Source organism: Bos grunniens, chromosome 2, assembly GCF_055505025.1.
Source record: "Bos grunniens cultivar Pamir isolate PY7600 chromosome 2, Bosgru_T2T1.0, whole genome shotgun sequence".
NCBI classification, from domain to species: Eukaryota; Metazoa; Chordata; class Mammalia; order Artiodactyla; family Bovidae; genus Bos; species Bos grunniens.
This window is the reverse complement of record NC_141166.1, coordinates 26856631-26872171: the sequence shown is the minus strand read 5'-3', so window position 1 is coordinate 26872171 and position 15541 is coordinate 26856631.

The following is a 15541-nucleotide window of genomic DNA, read 5'->3' as shown; positions in this document are numbered from 1 at the left end:
GAGGGGCCAAGAAAAACACCAAATCCTATTCCACCTCTGCTCAAGAATGTGGTAGACTAAAATGACTGATCTGTCAGTAATAAGTAAATTGGCTCACTAACCATTGAATAAAACAATATGCAGGTGAACAGAAGAACAATCTTATATATACCACTCTTCTAAAGATGGTTTGAACCATTGGTACCAGAGATGCAAGTTACCCAACAAACTGAAAATCATCACATTTCTTCTTCCCCCAGGAAATCAGCAGGATGGTTTTAAATGGTAGTATCAACACCTCTGATGCTCCACTCTAAATGGTTTCTAAAACATTCATGATTATTACATAACAAAATCAGTACCACAAAATAAGAAACATGGCAGATTATTATAGCTTTCCAGATTAGTGTATGTTTTATGATGGGGTAAGTAGAAAAGAAGGAAAGGAGGTTTCTAGGTGTGGATGATGGAAGGAAGGACAAACCTCAGGGCAACATCTCTCTGAACAGATGTAGGTAGGATGATATCAGTACATGCAAGCATTTATAAGACACTGATACACACTATCTCATCTTACTCATACAGAAGACATAGCCGTTATCTTTACGGATCCCACCATTTTACCAACAAAGGAAATAAACAAGGAGAGGTGAACTGACTTGCCTAAGTTGAGAAAATTAAAAACAGTGAAGTCAGTCCTCATAACCAGTTAGATAAGCAAAGCAAGAGTATTTTACACTGTACAACAAGAGGAAGTGATGTGTCTGACTCTGCCACCGTAAGGATTGTAGCCCACCAGTCTCCTCTGTCCACAGAATTTTCCAGGCAAGAATACTGGAGTGGGTTGCCATTTCCTACGCAAGGAGATCAGGAATTGAACCTGCATTTCTTGAATCTACCTGCCTTGGCAAGCAGATTCCTTACCAACTGTGCCACCTAGGAAGCCCTCAAGAGGAAGTGAAGGAGAGTAGAAAGTAGAACAGGAAAGAGAATAAAGGAAAGGAAGGAACAAGGGAGGAAGGAGAAAAAGGAAAGATAGAAGGAAAACTGTTCTTTATTGTAATTTTAAAACAACTTTTTTATTGCACTTTTCTGACATTTTGACTAGTCATTATATCTCCCTTGCCTTCTAAAATGATCTTTTGCAACTCAGTTCTACTTCTTGTCATTGTTACTTGACATAAAAATATTTTTAGGAACTCTAATTACTAATTACACAGGAGAAGAAAAAAAATTCCAAAAGCTTTGATAAATGTGCACATTTAGCTCAATTGGTAAAGAATCCACCTGCAATGCAGGAGACCCCGCTTTGATTCCTGGGTCAGGAAGATCTGCTGGAGAAGGGATAGGCTACCCACTCCAGTATTCTTGGGCTTCCCTTGTGGCTCAGCCGGTAAAGAATCCGCCTGCAATGTGGGAGACCTGGATTTGATCCCTGGGTCAGGAAGATCCTCTGGAGAAGGGAAAGGCTACCCACAGTATTCTGGCCTGCAGAATTCCATGGACTATATAGTCCATGGGGTCGCAAAGAGTCAGACATGACTGAGCAAACTTCACTTTCACATTTTAACTAAACTTACGATGCACTCAAAATCAAAGTGTTTTCCACTTTGTAATTTTAGCCAGTGTAAGGCTGTTTATTTCAAAATTTTGATTGCATTTTTAATTGGGGTATAGGTGCTTTACAATATCCTGTTTGTTTCTGCTGCTCAACAAAGTGAATCAGCTACATGTATACGTTTATCCCCTCCCTCCGGGAACTCCCTCCCACCCCCTCATCCCACCCATCTAGGTCACCACAGAGCTGTGCTATACAGCAGGTTCCCACTAGCTGTCTATTTTACCCATGGTAGTGTATATATCAGAGAAGGCGATGGCACCCCACTCCAGTACTCTTGCCTGGAAAATCCCATGGATGGAGAAGCCTGGTAGGCTGCAGTCCATGGGGTCGCTAGGAGTCGGACACGACTGAGCAATTTGACTTTCACTTTTCACTTTCCTGCATTGGAGAAGGAAATGGCAACCCACTCCCGTGTTCTTGCCTGGAGAATCCCAGGGACAGGGGAGCCTGGTGGGCTGCCGTCTCTTGAGTGGCACAGAGTTGGACACGACTGAAGCGACTTAGCAGCAGCAGCAGCGGCCGCAGCAGTGTATATATTTCAATCCCAATCTCCCAGCCCATCCACCCCCAATTCCCCCATCCCCTGTATCCAGTCTGTTCTTTATAGCTGTGTCTCTATTCCTGCTCTGCAAATAGGTTCATCTGTACCATTTTTCTAGATTCCACATGTATGAGTTAATATATATTTGCTTTATCTTTGTAACTTACTTCACTCTGTATGACAGTTTCTAGATCTATCCACAATCGGACCTAATTAAACTTAAAAGTTTCTGCACAGCAAAGGAAACCAGAAGATAAAAAGACAACCTTCAGACTGGAAGAAAATATTTACAAACAAGGCAAGCGATGGGGATTAATCTGCAAAATATACAAACAGCTCATGTAGCTCAATATCAAAAACAAACAAACAACCTAATAAAAAAAATAGGTGGAAGACCTAAACAGCTATTTCTCTAAGGAAGACATACAGATGGCCAAGAGGCACATAGAAAGATGCTCAGCACCAATAATTATTAGAGAAATGACTGCATTTTATCTTAATTGATCTTGAGGTTCATGTCTTCACAGTGGTAATTCAGGATTTGACCTGAAGAGGGAGAAACATATGTATGAAAGTATTTAGGTGCCATGTTTGTTGGTGGGTTATGTTATGTTGTTACTGTTCTCAGCACTTCCATTGATAAGGAGCATTGAAATCCTAATCCTTTAGAAGGTTAACACTAGAGAAGACCTAAGAGGTGCCCTGTTTCAACCAAGGTATTTCAAGATGAGGAAAGCAGTGGCCAAAAGAGAGAACCAGGGATTTGTCTAAGATTCTACAACTACTCAGCACTTGAACCCAACTGTTCAGATTACGTAATAAGAAAAATAATATGTTAACAAACTGAAGATCCTCTTTTATTATTGGAATGTTAGCATAATCACTCTGACCTCTCCTTGTTAAACCAATCCAATTTTTTTGTTTTTCTTCCATGGTCAAAATAAATCATTTTCATATCACCAGCTTTCCAGGTGGCACAGTGGTAAAGAATCCACCTGCCAGTGCAGGAAACACAAGAGGCTCAGGTTACCTCCCTGTGTTGGGAAGATCCCCTAGAGGATAAAATGGCAAACCATGCCAGTATTCTTGCCTGGCATATTGCACAGACAGAGGAGGCTGGTGGGCTACAGTCCATGTGTTATAAACAGTGAGATACGACTGAATGCAGGCAATGTTACAAAATGCAGTCCCGTCCAAGGATAAAAACAAGAGCCCCTCATTAGCTTCTGCATCTTTGCATCTTCCAAGCAAAGGAAGATCTTGCATCTTCCAAGGTAGGGAAAGACATTTGACTGAGACATTTGCACATTCTAGTCTACCAATTCTGGAATTTAGAGTCTGATAATAATTTTATGTCCTCAGCATCTGGCAAAAAGGCTTGGCATTGTATTAGTTGCTAAAAGTAAATAACTTATTTAATGTTTGCAGCTTTATACCTGGTAGAATGCCCATTTTACAGAGGAGAAAACAGATTCCCCAAGTTACAGTCATTTGCCCAAAGCAACACAGAATACAATGGAACCCTGATCGAAACCTGAGACCTGTGGCTTTGCTTTGTAATGGTTAAAGTACAAAAATTACATCTTGATGAAGGGAATGAACAAAGAATCAGATGAATAAAAGAATATGTACTTTACCCCAAGGTCAGGATGCTGCACCAGCCACTGTAGAAAAGCAGTCAAGGAAAAAATCTGTGCCAGTTTGATATCTCAATTGTTTGCTAGAATCATTTGAAAGGAGGTGAAGCTGCCAGAGGGAATCACCATGAGAGATACTGACAGGGACCCACAAGAGGAGCGTTGCTTTCCTAACTTCTGCTACATCAAAGTGCCTCCGAAGAATGCAGGGACTCCATCTCATGCTCTGTCCCACCAGGGCGAGTGGCCAGCTGCCAAGCTGCTATAAATCTGCTTTTTAATTTAACCTTCTACTTCTCTCTTGGCCTCACCATTGGGATTGCTGCACAAACAAGGAAACCACAAGGATCCCCTCTGATTATCATCACAGGAAGAAATTCAGAGGATGAAATAGAAAAGACAAAAGCAGCAGTGGGGGCAGGGGAAAGGCTTGTTTCAGGATTCCAGGAGGGTCTTTATAAATAATTGAGAGACAGAAACAGGCTAAACTGAAAATAAACGTAGCATACAAAATTATCAGTGTTACTCTACAAGGGAAATGTTTAAATACAGCCAGAATCCTTGGAACATAACCAGAGGACTCCTGTTGTCTCCGATGCAATTCACAATAAATGGCTCCTGTGACTCCAACGTGCCAATTAAACAGTTTGTCTTTGCCTCAACCTTAATTTGGCAGACAGTTCTGTTGTAAATCTGTGTACTGGGATGGAGGAAAGTTGTTTCTCAGCTGCACCCCCCAGAGTTTACTCTTTGCTCAACACATAATGTAAATATGTCATTGCGTTGACTGGAGTCAAATGAGAGATGCCAAATAGAACAAAATATTCAAGTCCCAGATTAATTACTGCTTGAAATGTTCTAATTTACTGCCCATATTTTGTGCATGAGAAGAAGCAAGGGGATCTGTGGCCCTTGCAGCTGCTGAGCTACTTCAAAACTTAGAAGGGAGAAGTCTGGACAGTCAATGGAGTTGTCCTTTTGTCAAGATCACATTTCTAGAAAATGCCTTTTCTGAAAACTAGGTGATGTCCATTAAGAGGTAACATGCTATTGTGTTCTGAGTACAAAATTCAGTAGCCACTGATGTAATTTAATCTTTCAAAGGTCAAGAATCATATTTAAATGTATTTTATAACACGTTTGGTTTTCTATTTATTGACTTGGGGATTAGCTATGAGAAACTTAAATGGCTACCAGCTAGCTGGAATTAGGTTGGCAGATTTTGGGGGATAGTTCCACTGTAAGAAACTCAAAAAAACTCTCTAGAACTCAGAGGTCCTTATTCTGTACTGTAGGTAATGATGATTCTCTTACTGAAAGAAAAACTGGAAGACTTCCACCAGACCACCTAAGCGTAGCAGCTGCAGTGAATGCTAGAAGACAGTCAGCTTCAACGGTTTGAACCCTTTTACAATATTGGACTGAATCTCAAATTTCTATGCAATCTGTTCTCATCCATAACCCAAAGTCCTGATTTGGGACAGACATGAGGGAGGATAATCTTGAAGGAGGAAACAGAACAGGCTCCGTCTTGAAACCGGAACGACATCTTGGGCAGGACTGTGGATTTTGAGCTATATGCCCAGTATCTATGGAAAGGACATACCAACTGGAAAACCAGGCACCCCCGAAAGGAAGAGCCCCAGGGCTCTCCATCGCCTAAGAGAATACCCTAATTATCTGTGTGACCGAATAGAATCATCAGATCAGATCAGTCACTCAGTCGTGTCCGACTCTTTGCGACCCCATGAATCCCAGCACACCAGGCCTCCCTGTCCATCACCAACTCCAGGAGTTCTGAGACTCACTACCATCGAGTCAGTGATGCCATCCAGCCATCTCATCCTCTGTTGTCCCCTTCTCTTGCCCCCAATCCCTCCCAGCATCAGAGTCTTTTCCAATGAGTCAACTCTTCGCATGAGGTGGCCAAAGTACTGGAGTTTCAGCTTTAGCATCATTCCTTCCAAAGAAATCCCAGGGCTGATCTCCTTCAGAATGGACTGGTTGGATCTCCTTGCAGTCCAAGGCACTCTCAAGAGTCTTCTCCAATACCATAGTTCAAAAGCATCAATTCTTCAGCGCTCAGCATTCTTCACAGTCCAACTCTCACATCCATACATGACCACAGGAAAAACCATAGCCTTGACTAGACAAACCTTTGTTGGAAAAGTAATGTTTTTGCTTTTGAATATGCTACACTCTATTATACTTATTGGAGTATGACCACAAGCCTATTGATAATTGTCCACTGTTAACTACCTAGGCTTAAGGCTTATGAATCACAGGTTAACTTGGATTGTATCTTTCTTTTTCCTTTGTTCAGACTAGTTTCAGGGAATTTTGGGGAGGTGGGTCTGGGCACGTTCACTTAGGGTATATAAAGTTTTCACAAAAATTAGTCGGGGTCCTTGGCTAAGAGGAGACTCTGTCTTGGGCCCGCCCGTGTAATAAACTGCACTCCACTATCTGCATTGTCCTTCTGAGTGAGTCTGTTTCTTGGAACGCATGGCTCCAACAATCTAAACTAGGCCTGCCTTGTAGTTTAATCCAGCATTCTAAAATCATTCTTTAGGTAGGTCGCCATCTGCTTGGGAAATAGATGAAAAATGACAATAATAGGTGAGCTGCACCAGACAATACTACTTATATAATTCCCTCTGCTTTAAATAAATTTTTATTTTTGAAAATTTATATTTTTGCAGAAAACTTGCAAAGACAGTACAGAGTTCCTGTACATCCCTCAGCCAGTTTATCTTGAAGTCTAGTTAATAATCATGAATCAGTGTTATTTCTTTCTTTCTAATGTACCACAGTCATGAATGGCAAACTGATAAACTGGCTGAGGAATATACGGCAACTCTGTACTATCTTTGTATGTGTTCTGCAAAAATATAATTTTCAAAAAATAAAAATTGAATTTTCCACTAATATCCTTTTTCTGTTCCAGGTTCCCATCCTGGATGTTTCATTGCATTTATTGGTCTTGTCTCCTTTATCTCCTCTGGGCTGTGACAGTCTCATCTTTCCATATCTATTGTTTGGAAGTTAGTCTCTAAATCCAGTTCAAAGTTGAGGGGAGGGGAGATGACTATATTTTATCTCCTGGAGTAGGGGGTATCCATGCACATTATTTTGAATTCTTCTATAAGGCAGATTCATCTTTTCCCACTCATTTATTTATGCATTCAATTATTTATTTATATCACTATAGACTCATGTATATTTATTTTATACATTTTTTACTCATGTATATTTATTTTGTACTTTGGGTTATAATTTCACACTTAGTTATTTTATTTTCTTGCTCAAATTCCAGCTTTGGGCTTTGGGAGCTCTTTCAACTGGCTCTTGTGTGACTTGATCTGCCCCTTCCTACCCTTTAATTTTTTTTAGTACGTCCTTGCTTTCTGGTCCTACAAGTTACTCCAGGATCATCTTATATTTTCCCTGTCCCAACCCTAGAATCAGTCATATCTCCATGAAACTTTGGTTTCATGTATTAACGAACAGAATTTTGAAAGCAAGATCTGGGTGCTGTATGTGCATACTCATTGCTATTGGGATATTGTTGCTTCCAGCTAACAGAACTAGGTTGTATATGTGTATATATACCAAGGCATGCTGTGCTGTGCTTAGTCTCTCAGTCATGTCGGATTCTCTGCGACCCCATGGACTGTAGCCCACCAAGCTCCTCTGTCCATGTGGATATTCCAAGCAAGAATACTGGAGTAGATTGCCATGCCCACCTCCAGGGGATTTTCCTAACCCAGAGAATAAACCCAGGTCTCCCACAATGCAGGAGGATTCTTTACCATCTGAGCCACCAGGGAAGCCCAAGAATACTGGATTGAGGGGCAGATTCTTTACCAGCTGATCCACGAGGGAAGCCCTCACCTGCTTATATATTATGTTAAACATGAGTCTGTACTGATGTCCCAGATCCTGAAGCTAATACCACATGGTATGTTCTGATAGTCTCTGATTTTGCTCATCTGTAACTTCCCTCTCAAGAGTGAGAAGTTTGGTTCTTACTATCGATTATCCATTTATGTGTTCAGTCTCTGTACACGTGTAAAGCGTTTCAGAATCGCTAACCCATATCACCAGAAGGAACAAATTTACCAGCCAGAAACCAGTGTATCCTTAACAGTTCCTAGTCAAACCTCTGCTTCTCAGAGTCGCTTAAGTCAGCTCCTCTATCTCCCCCCTCTTCTGTAAAGTTATGTCATGCATTTGTAATCCAGTGAGATTTATATGCCATGGTCTAAACACCATTCTGGTTGTTGGTGGGTAGGGGGAGATGGGAGAGTTTGTCCTTGTTTTCTTTAGCTGCATACATTAAAGTTCACACTTCGTGATTTGCAGTTCTGTTGCAATGAGGGAATTATTTTCTTTTCCTTTTAATTATTTTAATTGGAGGATAATTACTTTACAATGTTGTCATGGCTTTTGCCATACATCAACATGAACCAGCCACAGGTATACATGTGTCCCCCTATCCTGAACCCCCCCACCTACCTCCCTCTACTCTATCCCTCTGGGTTGTCCGAGAGTACTGGCTTTGGGTGTCCTGCTTCCTGTATTGAACTTGCACTGGTCATCTATTTTACATATGGTAATATACATGTTTCAATGCTATTCTCTCAAATCATCCCACCCTTATCTTCTCCCACAGAGTCCAAAAGTCTGTTCTTTACATCTGTGTCTCTTTTGCTGCTCTGCATGTAGGATCATCATTACCATCTTTCTAAATTCTATATATATGCATTAATATACAGTTTTTGTGTTTCTCTTTCTGATTTACTTAACTCTGTATAATAGGCTCCAGTTTCATCCACTTCATTAGAACGGACTCAAAAGTGTTCCTTTTTATAGTTGAGTAATATTCCATTGTATATACATATAACAACCTCCTTATCCATCCATCTGCCGATGGACATCTAGGTTGCTTCCATGTCATAGCTACTGTAAGTAGTGCTGCAATGAACACTGAGGTACATATTTCTCTTTCAACTCTGGTTTCATTGGTGTGGATGCCCAGCAGTAGGGTTGCTGGGTCATATGGCAGTTCTGTTCCCAGTTTTTTAAGGAATCTCCATGCTATTCTCCATAGCAGCTGTACCAGTTTAAAACAGATTCAAGCTTCTACAATGAGCCAGGACAGAAGGGGTAGGTTTTGAGAAACATTCTTAACTTGTTGGAGACCTGCCCCATCATCCTTATTACAATACCAAGGAGAACTTAACATCCTATCCAAGAGTGCTGTGAAAATATACATTCATGTTGGTATACCACTCAAGAGGAAGGTGAGAGAGGAGAAGCTAAAAATACTAAACATTAGGAGCTGAAGTACGTTACATAAGATGCTACAGAAAAATCCAAACAAACTTTTTGGCCAACTCAACAGTATCCCAGAAGAACATGACGTTACTTTTTTTATTATTAAACTTTTTATTTTGTATTGAAGCTTAGCTTATTAACAGTATTGTGATAGTTTCAGATGAACAGCAAAGGGACTCAGCCAGACATACATGTGTTGTTCAGTCAATCTCTCATTTCTAGCTTTTGCAACCCCATGGACTGCAGCATCCTAGACTTCCCTGTCCTTAACTATCTCCAAGAGTTTGCTCAGAAACTCATGTCCATTGAGTCAATGATGCCATCCAACCATCTCATCCTCTGTTGGCCCCTTCTCCTCATAGATGCAATTATTATTAAATAAGTTTCATGTGTCAAGGTGAAGGGCACAGAGTGTAAAGACAGTCACTGAAGCAAATTTCCACGTTTTCACCTATCAACCAAGCACTCTAGGTTATTCTCTGAGAACTGACTCCACAGAAAATACCTCCAGGTGCTTCATAAGCTGATCCTTCTCCTCCAGGTGGGCCTATCCAGGGTGCATGATCATGCTCCATGTCTCGTGCATTTTTCACTCACACTCTTCCATACCTTCCTGCTTTGAATGTGCTAAGCCTTCTGCCTGAAGATCCTTGCTTCTGTTTTAAGTTTTGGCCACAAGTCTTGTGGGATCTTAGCTCCCAGATCAGGGATCAAACCCACACCCCCTGCATTGGAAGGCAAAGTCTCAACCACTGGACTGCCAGGGAAGTCCCAGTGAGTATTTATTGAAAGATTATTTTGTGCCAGGCTTTATATTATGTTCTCTTGGGGAACACAAAGATGTATGAGTCACATTCCTACCCTTGGGACCTTGTAATCCAGAAGGGAACCCAAGGCGTATCCAGAAAATCTAAGGTACAGGATTTGCCTAAAAGTAGAGAAGCCGAGAGCACGTATGAACAATGGTTGGGATGTCCACAAGATAATCTAAGGGATGGACCATGAAGAAAGAAGGCTGGCTGACAATATTGGATATTTTGCTTACAAGGCAGGAGTAACCAATGAGGTGAGGCCTGCATAACAGACTGAAGAGGTTGTATATTTTCTGTAGCCAGTGATGAAATATCAGAGGTTGTTAAGCATAAACCTTAACTGTGAATTTCACTCTTAGTAGAATAAATCAGGAAATACTATATATTATATATGAATATGTTACTAACATCTTCAGTTCAGTTCAGTTGCTCAGTCATGTCCGACTCTTTGCGACCCCATGAATCACAGCACACCAGGTCTCCCTGTCCATCACCAACTCCCGGAATCCACCCAAACCCATGTCCATCAAGTCGATGATGCCATCCAACCATCTCATCCTCTGTCGTCCCCTTCTCCTCCTGCCCTCAATCTTTCCCAGCATCAGGGTTTTTTCCAATGAGTCAGCTCTTTGCATCAGGTGACCAAAGTATTGGAGTTTCGCCTCAACATCAGTCCTTCCAATGAACACCCAGGACTGATCTCCATCTTAACCTTGTCAATTAGAACACAAACTTCTTGAGGGAATGGTTTTTGGATTTCTATTTTTTTTTAATCCTCCATAATACATATTGAATTACAGCTAAATGGGGGCTTCTGAATTAGTGAATCCTGAAATTCAGCAATGATAATAAGAATAATAACTGCTGATATTTATTGAGTACTTATACTGTATACCACATAGTGTGTGCTGACAGTACTGCTCTTAGACCTGGGCATCCCCAGGTGGTAAAACATCTATGGGGCAAGTGCAGGTGAGCTGTCAGAGCCTGCACCAATCCCTAACCCCTAAACTGCCCACAGTCCTGCCTTCATGCTCATCCTCTGGGTACCAAGACCCAGAAATTAACTGCTCAGATGGTCTATACACACATCAAGGTCCAGCTTGGCCCTCTTCCCTAGGCTCCTTCTCCTGAAGCTGAGAGGCAGCCAAGGGGAAACTTTGCTTTTTGGTTATTGGGGTGGGGGTGGGGGTGGGTGAGCAATAGGACAAAGGGCAACTAGCAGTGGACTGGGGAGGGACGGCTCCATGGGTATCACCTTGAGCCTCACAAACACATTACCAACAGGCCAAGCACTCAAATTACCACACTTAATTCTTAAAACAGTCCTATAAGGTGTCCACATTATACAGAGGAGCAATAGACAGGCCAGGCAGCTTGTTTAAGGGAACGAGGCATATAAACAGTGGAAGATGGGATGCAAGCCCCGATCTCTTTAGCTGTGAACTTGAGGCTTTAACCATTACACTACACTGTACCGTCTTGTCCAGGGTCGCCATGTTCCATGACTCCATTTCCCGTGGTTTTCAACGAGTGGAATTCTGGAGCGGGTCACTGCACAACCAGCGTGTCTGTACCAGAGAGCCTGGCTGTGAAAAGAGCAATCGCTGATTCACAGCATTCAGCCTATTCACTGTGCTTAGCCTCGCTTCTCACCTGCCACTCTGGCCCCTTTTCTCTTTTGGATTTGTCCTCAGCCAGCAGCGTGGGCTCCAGTATTCACAGCATCTGCGCTCCTCAGCTCTCTAATGCACATGCGTGTACTTGAGACTCCATGTGTCTTTCAATCATGAGGTTTAAAATGGGTAAGCTCATTCCCGGCAAATGGCAGGTATGCCTCTCCAGGTGGGAGGGCATGACATTTCTGCTGCGTGCCACCTCCTCCCCCCCTCAACTCCCCCACAAAGGAGTATTTTAATAGAAGGTTAATGGAGGGCACGCAGAACAAAAAGAAAATGCTGTCATCATTATTCCATGTTGTACTCTAATAGAGGTCAGCTCTCTCTCGGATTTTTTTCCCCCATCCATCCTTAAAATGAATTATTTAGCCTATGAAAACAAAACTAGTTTATTTATGATGACAGAGAAGCTGTAAATGTGCTCCTGATCTGTGCATTGACTAATTAGATTAATTAAGCCAGCATGCATTTCAGAACAGGCAGGCAGGTGGCAAATAACATTTGAGATGATTTATATGATATATTCCATCAAGCTCACAGTTGATAAATAATATCACATTCATTCCATTAAGATATCGAAGTGGAAAAAGAAAATAGTGCATTCTTGGCTCTGGGCTGTTATCGAAAGAACAACTCTTGAGGTTACTACAATGAACATTATTTACTCTGCTCAAAACGCGGCCAGAGGGTGGGGGGGTGTGGAGCGGGTGTGGAAAAAGCCGAATCTCAAACTCAAGTTTGTCTCCTTGGTCCCTTTCATTATGCAAAGGTACTACTTTGCCTGGCAGTAGAATTGAATTTTTGAAATAGAGATGAGATTTGAATGTCAATTAAGTCATTGCTGCCTGCTACCAACTTTTGCTAGAAGCTCCCATACTCTGGTCCTGTACTAATCAGCCAGCTTCCAGTGTGTACTCTCAGTAAATGAGTGTGAAATTGGCTGAATAGAAAATCTTTCCTTCTGTGGTCTTCAAACTTCAGCATGCCTAAGAATCACTGGGAATGTTTGCACAAGTGCAGACTCGGGTCCTACTCCCTGTAGGTCTGGATGGAACTAGTAATCTGTATTCCTTTAATCAACACTTTGGATATGGATATAACCCCATTTTAACAAGCTCATGCACAAGAACTGAATCCTGGAATGTGACCTGTGGTTTTTCTGGATTCTCAAGTTCATTGAATATATTAGACTCACTTAGAGTTGTCAGCATTTCTCAGCATATAGTCAAAGGACCGTCTGCATTAGAATTTCCTAGAGAGGCATGGTGAGAATTCAGATTCCTGGGCTTCACTTAAAACCTACTAAATTTGAATTTGTAAGAGTTTTACAAGAGAGTATGCCTGTTAGCAAACTACCCAGGTGACTCTGATGCATACTAAAATTTAAGAACTACTGCCTTAGAGAAATGCTTGATGTAGGTGTAACAAAAATTGGCAGTCTCCTCCTGTAGACATGGGTTTGCTTAAAAGATGGAGATGTATGTCTTTCTCTGTCTGGCTCAGTAACCTCTCTAAGAATAGTCTTAGACCTAAACAGAAGGTAGTGCTGGAATTGTCTGCTCTCCAGGGTTACCTTTTGGTTTTCTAACCCTTTTTGGCTTATGCCCTGAGGGGCTCTGCAGAATTGCTACCATCTTGATGAGGACAATTCTGGAGTTGCCTCTAGGTCACTGGGAATGCTGTAGTTAAATGGGAGGTCCCCTGAGCTACTGCCCTGGGATATAATGGTATGTCATGCAGGTGCCATGGCAAAGACTAATAGCAGACATTGACATATGAGACAGACCCCAATCAAAAACTGACATCCTCCCCAGCCCAGGAAGAGATGATAAGCCTTCCTATTACAGCAGAATGACAGGCAAAGAGGCAGAAGAGAAATAAGCAGCAGCCAAGTAACCCGGGACAGGCACAGCCCATACTTTGCAAGTATATCAGACAAAGCAAAGCCTTTATGAAAGGCCTATAATAAATCTTTATTTAACCTTTGTGATATCAGCTAATGAGAGAATAATCTGAAAAGTTTAACAGATTTAAGATGTTATCATCTGAGACCAGATCAGACAAGGATGTGATGGATAATGAGAACTTTGGAACCTGGGAGGAAAGGACTTTGCTCAAGACCAGAGCACACTGACTAAACTCATCATTCGTTCTACAGTGAGAAGGACTAGAAATTGATTTCAGAGCTTCTTTTATATGCTTAATGATTCTTGGAATAATTTATTTTTCCCATTGCTGTATATTGTTTTCTCCTTCCATTGTGCAGATTCAATCAATAAATCCTTTTTATCTTAGTCCCCAAAGAAAGACTCTTGTCTATGTATATAGGGACCCTTGTTATGCAGTTATGTCTGACTCTTTGTCATCCCATGGACCGAAGCATCCAGGGCTTCCCTGTCTTCCACTATCGCCTGAGGTTTGCTCAAACTCATACCCATTGAGTCGGTGATGCCATCCAACCTTATTGTTCTCTGTCGTCCCCTTCTCCTCCTGCCTTCAATCTTTCCCAGTATCAGGGTCTTTTCCAATGAGTCAGCTCTTCACATCAGGCTGCAAAAGTATTGGAGCTTCAGCTTCAGCATCAATCCTTCCAATGAATGTTCAGGGTTGATTGCCTTTAGGATTGACTGGTTTGATCTCCTTGCAGTCCAAGGGACTCTCAAAAGTCTTCTCCAACATCACAGTTCGAAAGCATCAATTCTTCAGTGCTGAGCCTTCTTTAAGGTCCAACTCTCACATCTCTACATGACTCCTGGAAAAATGTAGGGGCCTTAGATGGATGAATCCTCCTTGATGGATACAGAGAGGATCCCAGTTCCCAGAGTGCACAAAGCCTTGTCCACAACATTCCTCTGGAGCATCTTTCTGAATGAGCGAGCTACATCTTTGGAAAATGATGATATCATCCAACTCTGCAAGAGTACATCCTAGTGCTGTGCTGTGTTTAGTTGCTCAGTCATGTCTGACTCTTTGTAACCCCATGGACTAGGCCTCCAGGTTTCTCTGTCCATGGAATCCTCCAGGCAAGAATACTGGAGTGGGTTGCCATGCCTTAGAGGGGATCTTCCCAACCCAAGGATCAAACCCAGGTCTTTCACATTGCAGATGGATTCTTTACCTTCTGGGCCACCAGGGAAGCCCAAGAATACTGGAGTGAGTAGCCTATGCCTTCTCCAGGGGATCTTCGTAACCCAGGAATTGAACAGGGGTCTCTTGCATTGCCGGCAGATTCTTTACCAGCTGAGCTACCAATGCCAAACCTCAAAAATCATTTTTGTTAAGATGGTCTTTCTTAAACTATAATTTCCAGATTATATGCAGGTAAATAGTTTTCCTTCATAATGAAGTTTCTGTTAGCAATCAGTTCTTGAGTGGTCTGCTCTGCTGTATCTCCTTGTAACAGTGGCTTGCTTTACCTTAGACCATCTGACAGCAGAGGCAAATGAAACAGGCCCAGTCGGGGTTTTGATATTTTTTTTTCCTACCAAGGGCACATGATTTTGTCATATCTTCTCATTTGCTGATCTCAGTAGGCTCCCATCTCCTTATGACTTTGTGTATGTTTTAAGTTTTATTTTATGTTCTTCCTGTTTCTAAGATTCTAAGATGACTCTTAAATGTCTGATAATAAAAGCTGCAGAAGTTAGGTTTATTTAAAAATAAGTAGAAAATGTCAACTATAGCTATAGAAAGTGTATTGCTAATCCAAAGGCCATTCATTCTTACTATGATTGAATATTAAATTTAGCTATAAACTTCCTTGAAGCCAAAGCAAACATGAATGTAAGATGTGTTACATAATTCTTATTATTTATAGAAAATATCTAGCAATCATCTAAGGTGTGTTTGTGTGCTAAGTCACTTTAGTCGTGTCCAACTTTTTGTGACCCTATGGACAATAAGCCCGCCGGGCTTTTCTGTCCATGGATTCT